The following is a 9,628-nucleotide window of genomic DNA, read 5'->3' as shown; positions in this document are numbered from 1 at the left end:
TGTGCCTCTGCAAGCTCTCGCTGAAGCTGATGGGCCACAGGCATTCAGCTGCTCTCCCCTGCAGTCCGTCTTTACTCATCGCCACTGTTTTAACCAGTCCTGGAGTTTTGCTTCTGATGCAAGGTTTACAAGGGAGCCATAATCACACAATTACCCTTCACCATGCAGTGCTGACAATGCAGTTGTCTGTCAGCAAATGACCTGAGCAGCTCCTGCATGGGGTTGTCTGGACCACACAGAGCAAAATCAGGCTGTTCCTACGATGCCTCTAACTAGAGGAAAACAATAGCGCTGTGTTTGTCAGATTGTGAGGATGCTTTTGTCTGGCTTTCCTGCTCACATACTGAGATCCAAACATGAGCTGCAGAGGAAAGGGGAATTATCCAGAGAAAAATGCCTTTGTCCTACCTTTTTAAACTAAAAACAGTTGAATGTGTTTTGCAGAGGATTCTTGAAAATCAATTAGAATAGGTTTTTTATGTCTTCTCCTGAAGAGTGTGTTCCTAATGTAACCCACAGGTTTGTCTCCCGAATAGAAAAAGGAATGGAGACATTTTATTTGGTCAGTGGATGAGGGAAAAGATTGACTCCCTGTGCTATGGTTTACTCAGCTAAAGCATAGGGCACCCAAGTGCTATTAATGCTGACTAGGTAAGGAAGACTTTATCCCTTTCTACTATTAAAAGAATGAAGCCTTCTCCCCAGTGCTATGAAACAGCTCCAGCATACAGAGAGCCTCCATCAGTCTCTGGATGGACCCTGATGACAATTGGAGTAATCACCAATCCAATCACAGGGCATGGCCAGTTCAGGCAATACATACACTGCTGCCTGGAGTCTTAGCTAGGGCTATCCTTGTAGAGTCCTGGGAGTTGCCCTTGCATCTGGCTTCTACTGGACCCATAATAGCCTCCCTTTCCGGTCATCTCTCTCAGCACTCTTCCCGTCCTCCCAATCCCAACCCAACCCCTGAAGTCCCCATGCCCACTCACCCCCAGCCAACCCAGGAGATCTCTCTATTTCCCCTTCCCAGGAAGATTCATGCATCCCCCTTGGGCACCCCTTGTTACCTACACTCTCTAGGTCTGTGGATTGTAGCATGGTTATTCTTTTTTTGTTTGTTTGTTTTTTTGTTTTTTAAACTTTTAATGATGTAAACAAAAATATGCCTAAAAGCGAAGCTTCTGGAAAAACCATTTGTTCTTCCCTGTCTTGTATAGTTTCTCAAATTTGACCTTGGCTTTCCACCTTGCTTTGCATTTCAGGGCTGGGTCCCTAAAGACATCCTTGTTGACAACAGTTTTGTCCAGGGGGATGTCCACAGAGTACCTTGTGGGCATCAGGTGGTTGGAGTTATAAACCTTCACAAAGGACTTGATTTTGGATCTCTTGGCGACTTTCTTCTTGCCCATGGCAGCTGTCACTTTTAGAGGATAGCAGTCAATTCCAGCCACCAGGGCATGGCTGTAAGGTGGTCTGAGGTGCCATCATCAATGTTCTTCACGATGACGGCTTTGCTTCCGGAGTAGCGTCCAGCCAGGACGAGCACCACTTTCCCGAGTTTCATGAACTTGCCCATTTCGACAGCGAGCAGCCGGTCCTCAGCAGAAAAGGAGCATGGTTATTCTTAACTTTATTGATAATATTTACTTATGAGTGAGTATATGCCATGTTTGTCTTTCTGGATCTGGGTTACCTCATTTAGGATGATTTTTTTTTCTAGTTTCATGAATTCACTTTCTAATCTCCTGATGTCATTGTTTTTAACAGCTGCGTGCTATTCCATTGTGTAAATGTACCACATTTTTTTTTAATCCATTTTTTGGTCGAGTGGCATTTGGGTTGCTTCCAGGTTCTGGCTGAAACTATGAACATAGTTGAGCAAGTGTCCTTGTTGTTTGATTGAGCATCCTTCGGGTGTAATGCTGGCTCTTGAGGTAGATTGATTCCTAATTTTCTGAGAAACTGTCATATTGATTTCCAAAGTGGCCATACAATTTTGCACTCCCACCAGCAGAAGAGGAGTGTTCCCCTTGCTCCACATCATTTCCAGCATAAACTATCATTTTTGGCTTTGATCTTAGCAATTCTGACAGGGGTAAGATGAAATCTCAGAGTCATTTTGATTCGTATTTCCCTGATGGCTAAGGATAATAAACATTTCTTTAAGTGATTCTCTGCCATTTGAGATTCTTCTGTTGAGAAGTCTTTGTTTATGTCTGTACAACATTTTTTAAATTGAATTATTTAGTTTTATGATGAGTAGTTTCTTGAGTTTACGTATATTAGATGTAGGATTGGTTAAGATCTATTCCCATTCTGTAGGCTGCCATTTTGTCCTATTGACAGTGCCCTTTTCCTTACAGAAGCTTTTCAGTTTTATGATGGCTTGCTGTAAACTGATTTTTTTATAATTATGTATATTCCTTGTATTCCTGAACTCGTCAATACTTTTATTATGAAGGGTTTGTTGATTTTGTTAAAGGCTTTTTCAGCATGTAATGAGATGATTGTGGGGTTTTTCCTTCAGATTGTTTATATGGTGGATTACACTGACAGATATTTGTATGTCTAATCATTCCTGAATCTCTTGGATGAAGTTCACTTGATTATGGTAGATGACCTTTTTTATGTGTTCTTAGATTCAGTTTCCCAGTATTTTATTGATATTTTTTTTGCATCAATCTTCATGAGGGAAATTGGTCTGTAATTCTCTTTCTTCATGAATATTTGTGTGCTTTGTGTATCAGGGTAACTGTGGCCTCATAAGAACTTGACAATGTTCCTTCTGTTTCCATTTTGTGGGATAATTTGAGGAGTACTGGTATTAGCTTTTCTTTGAAAGTCTGGTAGAATTTTGAGCTGAAACCATCTGGACTTTTCATGGTTGGGAAACTTTTAATGACTGCTTCTATTTCCTTAGGGTTTATAGATCTGTTTAAATTATTTATCTGATCTTTATTTAATTTTGGCATGTGGTGTCTATCCATTTCTTTTAGATTTTCCAGTTTTGTGGAGTACAGGTTTTTGAAGTATGGCCTAATGATTGTTTGGATTTCCTCAGTGACTGTTATTATGTCTCCTTTTTCTTTTCTGATGTTGTTAATTTGGATATTCTCTGTCTGCCTTTTAGTTAATTTAGATAAGGATTTGTCTATCTTGTTGATTTTCTCAAAGAACTAACTCCTTGTTTCATTGATTCTTTTTTTTTTTCAATAGAGAAGGTTTTATTTTGGCTTGTAGTTCTAGGGAAGGTAGAATCCACCATTGTAGCAGGAGCATGGCATCATGGGGCTGGCAGGCAGCAAGGAGAATGATCGATCCCATTTCATCCACCCCAAGGCTAGGTCTCCTGGCGCCGAGAGCATTTCATTGATTCTTTGTATTGTTCTCTTTGTTTCTATTTATTGATTTCATCCCTCAGTTCGATTATTTTCTACCATCTATTCCTCTTGGGTATGTTTGAGTTTTTTTTGTTCTAGAGTGTTCAAATGTGCTGTTAAGTCACTAGCATGAAATTTTTCCAAACTCTTTATAAAGGCATTTAGTACTTTGAACTTTCCTCTTAGCACCACTTTCATAGTGTCCCATATTTGGGTATGTTATGCATTCATTTTCATTGAATTATAAGAAGTCTCTTAACATCTTTCTTTATCTCTTCTTTGACCCCAGTTGACAATTGTTTAGTTTCCATGAATTTATAGACTTTCTGTAGTTCATGTAGTGAAGTTCATCGTTTTTTAAAATTGATTTTATTGAGCTATACACCTATACATTTTTCTTTGCTCCCCTCCCTTCCTCTCTCCTCCACTTCAACCCTCTCCCATGGTCTCCATGCTCCCAATTTACTCAGGAGATCTTGTCTTTTTCTACTTCCCATGTAGATTAGATCCATGTATGTCTCTCTTAGGGTCCTGATTGTTGTATAGGTTCCCTGGCTCTCTGGGATTGTGAATTGTAGGCTCTTTTTTATTTCTTTCTTTTTTTTTGTTTTATGTCTAAAAGACACTTATGAGTGAGTGTATATATTTGTCTTTCTGAGTCTGAGTTACCTCACTCAATATGATGTTTACTCAAAAAATAAATCAGTGAAGTCCATCTTTAATCAATGGGGATCTGGTAAGATACAAGGGATTATTCTGATTTTTTTTTTTGTATCTGTTGAGGTTTACTTTGTTACCAAGTATGTGGTCCATTTTAGAAAAGGTTCCATGAGGTGCTGAGAAGAAAGTATATTCTTTTGTGTTTGGATGGAATTTCTATAAATGTTTGTTACATCCATTTGAGTCTGTTAGTTCTGTTATGTCTCTGTTAAGTTTCCGTCTGGCTGAGCTGTCCAGTGGTGAGAGTGGGATGATGAAGTCTCCCACTATTAGTGTCTTGAGTTTTATGTGTGATTTAAGCCTTAGTAATGTTTCTTTTACATATGTGGGTGCTCTTGTATTTGAGGCATAGATGTTCAGGATTGAGACCTTTATCTTGATGGATTTTTCCTGTGACAAATATGAAGTGTCCTTTTCTGTCTCTTTTGGCTGATTTTAGTATGAAGTTTATTTTGTTAGATAGGATAGCTACGCTCACTTATTTCTTATCTCCATTTAATTGGAAAAGTTTTTTTTACCAGCTATTTAACCTGAGGTAATGTCTGTCTTTGAGGTTGAGGTGTGTTTGCTGTATGCGACAGAAGGATGGATCCTGTTTTCATATCCATTCTGTTAGCCTGTGTCTTTGTATAGGTGAATTGAGTACATTGATATTAAGATATTTTAATAGCCAGTGATTGTTAATTCCTGTTATTTTTTCAGTGGTAGTATTTATGTGTTTCCCTTCTTTAGGGTTTGGTCTTGTGAGATTATTTGTTGCCATTGTTTTCATGGGTGCAGCTAAATTCCTTGGGTTGGACTTTTCTTTTTAGTACTTTCTGTAGAGCTGGGTTTGTGGATGGATATTCATTAAATTTGACTTTGTCATGAAATACCATATTACCCCACCTATGGTTATGGAAAGTTTTGCTGGATATAGTACTCTGGGTTGGCATCCATGGTCTCCTCAGTCTGCATCAAGGTTCTTCTGGTATTTAGAGACTCCTTTGAGAAGCCAGGTATAATTCTGATAGGTCTGCTTATATGTGTACTTAGCCTTTTTCTCTTGCAGCCTTTAATATTCTTTCTTTTTTTTTGTATGTTTAGTGTTTGATTATTCTGTGGCAAGGTGACTTTTTTCCTTGTCCAGTATATTTGGTGTTTTGTAAACTTCTTGAACCTTTATAGGGATATCCTATATCTTATAAAGGTTGAGAAAAATTACTTCTATGATTTTGTTGATTATATCTTCCTGGTCTTTGAGCAGGAATCCATTTATTTATTCTATTCCTATTATTTTTAGGTTTGGTCTTTTCATAATGTCCCATATTCCTGGATGTTTGTGTTAGGATATTTTTATATTTAACATTTTCTTTGGCCAATGAATATATTTCCTCTATTTTATCTTCAATGCCTGAGATTCTCTCTTCCATCTCTTGTATTCTGATGGCAATACTTGCATCCATAGTTTCTGTTCCCTTATTCAAGTTTTCCTTTTTCATAATTTCTTTAGTTTGTGTTTTCTTTATTGCTTCTATTTTCATTTTCAGATCGTGAACAATTTTATTTGTTTCTTTCAACTGTTTTTTGCTGGTTTTCTTGACATTCTTTAGGAGAAATTCATCATTTTCCTCCATTTTTTGGGTTGTCTTTTCCTCCATTTCTTTAAGGGATTTTTACATTTCATGTTCACAAAGTTATTTTAAGGTCATTTTCTTGTGTTTCATCTGTGTTTGAATGTTCAAGCCTTGTAGCCATAGGAGAGTTGGGTTTCAGTGGTGACATATTGCCCTTTCTGTTTCCCTGAAGAGTGGGTTTCCCATTTGACACACTTGCTAGCAGTGTTTGAAAGACCATTTTCTTTTACATCATCAGTATACCCAGTCTTTTTGGTTATTTCAGTTGAAGTCTGTTAGGCCTTGTTATAGGCACCTCCCTGAAGTATGAATTTACACCCAACTCAACTAATAAGGTGGCACACTTAGTTTTGTATATATGGCCACCTTTATATCTAATTTTGTGAAGTGTCTGTTTACAGCTTTGGGTCATTTTTTAATCTCCTAGGTGAATGTTTGGCCAAACTTTAGCTCTCTTCCCAGGGAGGCAGCATCATACAGCACAGTTACTCATGTGCATGTTTGAAAGTCCTGGTTCACCCTGTATCCCCACCCCCTCTGCACAGACTGACCTGAAGAGATGATCATTTCTGAATAAATGCTGGTTATACTCCTCAGTGACTGGGTGCTACCAACAGGCAGCAAGGATTGACAGCTTGTTAGTAAAGCCAGGTCCTTTTGTGAGATGTTTGCAGAATGATTGATTTACAATAAAGTGGTTCCTGGTGGGTGCATGCAGGTGGAACAGATGTGGATCGATTCTAGGAGCGCTAACTAATCAGCTGTTTAAACTGGCGGGAAGAGTGCTCAGTGACAGACACAGTGCCACCATCATTTTCCCCCTAAGATTACAAATTACCTTGTTCTGGTGTGCTGGGCTGTGTGACAACCTGAGGCAGCCTTAGAGGTGGGGAGGACAGGACAAGCCAGCTGTGGTCTCCTGAGGATCCACCTTTTCTATATGGCTGGGCCTGGGCTTGCTCTCTGACTGAAGGAATTGAATCGGGTCAGGAATTTTTTTCACTGAAATTCTTTCCCCGGTGTTATGGGAGCAGCTAAGTTTTGATGGGTCCACTGCTCTTATCTTCTCCCTTTTGTAAACCCCTCTCTTTTTTCTGCACCTTTTTATAAGTAGGGCCGACACAGAGGGAAAGAACCTCTCTACATTTGGAGAGAAAGTTTTTTCTCTGAGGGCTAATCCTTGGTCTGAAAATGATTGCTATTATTTTGTTCTTCTCTTTATAGTGAGATTGAAGTATGATATTCTTTCAGCTTCAGTCTTATCTTTTATAATATCCACTGTAGTGTGTTCTGGAAACTCGTGAGGTTTTGGTCAAATGGCCAGGTAAAGTGTGGAGAGCAGTGAAGATGAACCTGGAGGAACCAATATAGCTGTAATCACAACGAAGAATGCTAAACTTACCTGTGTGGTGGTGGTGCATGCCTTTATTCCCAGCACTTGGAAGGCAGAGGCAGGCAGGTCTCAAGAAGTTCATGGCCAGCCTGGTCTACCAAGAGAGTTCCAGAATAGCCAGGACTGTTACACAGAGATATCCTGTCATAAAACCAAAGACACCCCCCCTGCAAAACTACCAAACAAACATTAAAAAAGTGCTAAACTTGACAGTTCACTAGGGAACAAATCCTGGCCCACTGCATAGCTGTTTGTGGTACATTACCTTATCCTTAAGGCAGCTCAGTGAAAGGCACTGTACTGATTTTTTTAGGTATGACAAAGTAGAAATTAAATGTCATTCTCTAGAAGAATCTAAAATACGTAAAATCTCACATCAAACGAAAGGCTTTTGTATTGTAACAGGTCCAAAGACAACCTGGGCAGACTGAATTAGCAAGCAGGGTTTTACACACACACACACACACACACACACACACACACACACACACACACACACGTGTGTGTGTGTGTGTGTGTATGCTTTATGAAGAGTCTGCAATGGAAGTCTGGTGTCAGAAGAAAAATCTGAAACCTTCCCTGTTGAAAGAAGTTTCTGTCCCATCTGGTCCCACGGCCATTCAGTACCAAAGAAACACACAGAGGCTTACATTAATTATAAACTGGTTGGCCTATTAGCTTGGGCTTATTATTAACTCATATCTTATTTTAACCCATAATTTTTGTCTGTGGCAGCCATGTGACTTGGTACCTTTTATCAGTGAGGCATTCTCATCTTGCTTCCTCTGTTTCTGGGTGATGACTGCAGCCTGAGCCTTTCCTCTTCCCAGGATTTTCCTATTCTGTTCACCCCACTCCTACTTCCTATCTAGTTTCCCTGCCTATATTTCCTGCCTGGTGACTGGATAATCAGCATTTTATTAAACCAATATGAGTGACAAATCTTTACAGGGTACAAAAGCAATGTCCCACAGCACCTTCCAGTTATCACTTCGGAAGAATATGCTTCTTCACCACTTGATGCTATTGCACTCCACCCTGAGATAAAACAGAGTTAGCACTACAATAGTGAAATTAGTATGCCCTCTGGGGTAGACAACTAACAGATGAAGTAGAAAACACACTGTGGTATTTACACACAAAATAGAATGTGGGATGCATTAAAACTGAGAGAGAAGAGATGGATTAAAAAGTGCATGGCTCTAGAGTAACTGGAAAGCTATTGTAAAAACTCCATATAGAAACTTGACAGATAGAAGGCTTTAGGACAAATACTAACTGTGTCAATGCAGAAACTAAAACCCTAAAGTCTTCAGATATTTAGATAACTACTCAAAACTTTGAAGCAGTATGACTGTATGCAGAAAAGCAAAGGAAAAAAAAATCAACAAATGAAAAACATACATATGATGTGGGAGTGATTTCTTATTAATAAAGAAACTGCCTAGGCCCCTTGATAGGCCAACCCTTAGATGGGTGGAGTAAACAGAACAGAATGCTGGGAGAAAGAAGCTAAGTCAGGGAGTCGCCATGATTCTCCCACTCCAGACAGATGCAGGTTAAGATCTTTCCTGGTAAGCCAGCTCGTGGGCTACAAAGATTAATAGAAATGGGTTAGGTTAATATGTAAGAGCTAGCCAATAAGAGGCTGGAACTAATGGGTCAGGCAGTGTTTAAAAGAATACCATTTCCGTGTAATTATTTTGGGTAAAACTAGCAATGTAGGTGGCCAGGGTGCCAGGGACACAGCCCCACCGCTCCTATTTCAACAGAATGGCTCCCAGACGTGATGGACTAAATCCATTTAAAAACCTGAGAAGGCTTAAAAATAAGGGAGAGAGAATTTAACACAGATTTTTGCTGTTTGTTGGTAGCGTGCTGTAGAGAGATTTCCTGATTCAGCAACAGCAGCAGAAAAAATGCTGTGTCATTTTAAAGCGCAGCTTCTTGGGGCTGTGCTGCTAGTGCAAACTCTGGCTTTAAAGCATTTCAATGGATTTTATGGGACTGGATGTTTCTGTTCCCGCTTAGGATGGAAAGGAGAGTGCTCTGAGACCATGCTGATGGCTCAGCGCTCCCCGCCTACACCTGGACAGATGGCAGAATCAGGCTTAGACAGGCAGAAGAGCATGGCGGATCAGACTGCGCAGTGCTCTGTGTGTCAGATTTGGCTGTAACTTGGATGAAAAGAGTTTCTGTGCTGCACGCTCAGTCTCAGAATTAAACTGCTGAGTGTGGCTCCAATGTGGACTTGCTGTGTGCCTGGAACTGTGCTAAGCTCAGGGGCACCAAATGGATCTGAGGCAGGAGCGGCTGGTCCATGCTGAACTGTGCTGACCTCAGGCAGGAACTGCTGTAATTACCATAATAACAGCGCAGTTAAGGTTTCCACTGGGCAGGACACAGGCGGTACCGTATTACCTGTACAAGGTGCAACTTAAGTTTTTAAGAACTGCTTAACACTTTAAGAAATGCTCCTGGATAGTAAAAAAATGTTACAGATTCACAATAAAACA

At 39.9% G+C, this 9,628-nt stretch overlaps 1 pseudogene; it reads right to left on the bottom strand.

Moving 5' to 3' along the window:
* Positions 1-1,138: 1,138 nt before the first annotated feature.
* LOC102002716 lies at positions 1,139-1,579 on the bottom strand (annotated as a pseudogene).
* Between the last annotated feature and the right edge of the window lie 8,049 nt (positions 1,580-9,628).

The sequence above is a fragment of the Microtus ochrogaster genome, unplaced genomic scaffold, assembly GCF_000317375.1.
Source record: "Microtus ochrogaster isolate Prairie Vole_2 unplaced genomic scaffold, MicOch1.0 UNK21, whole genome shotgun sequence".
In the NCBI taxonomy this organism is placed as follows: domain Eukaryota; kingdom Metazoa; phylum Chordata; class Mammalia; order Rodentia; family Cricetidae; genus Microtus; species Microtus ochrogaster.
This window is presented reverse-complemented; position numbering and strand designations above follow the sequence as displayed.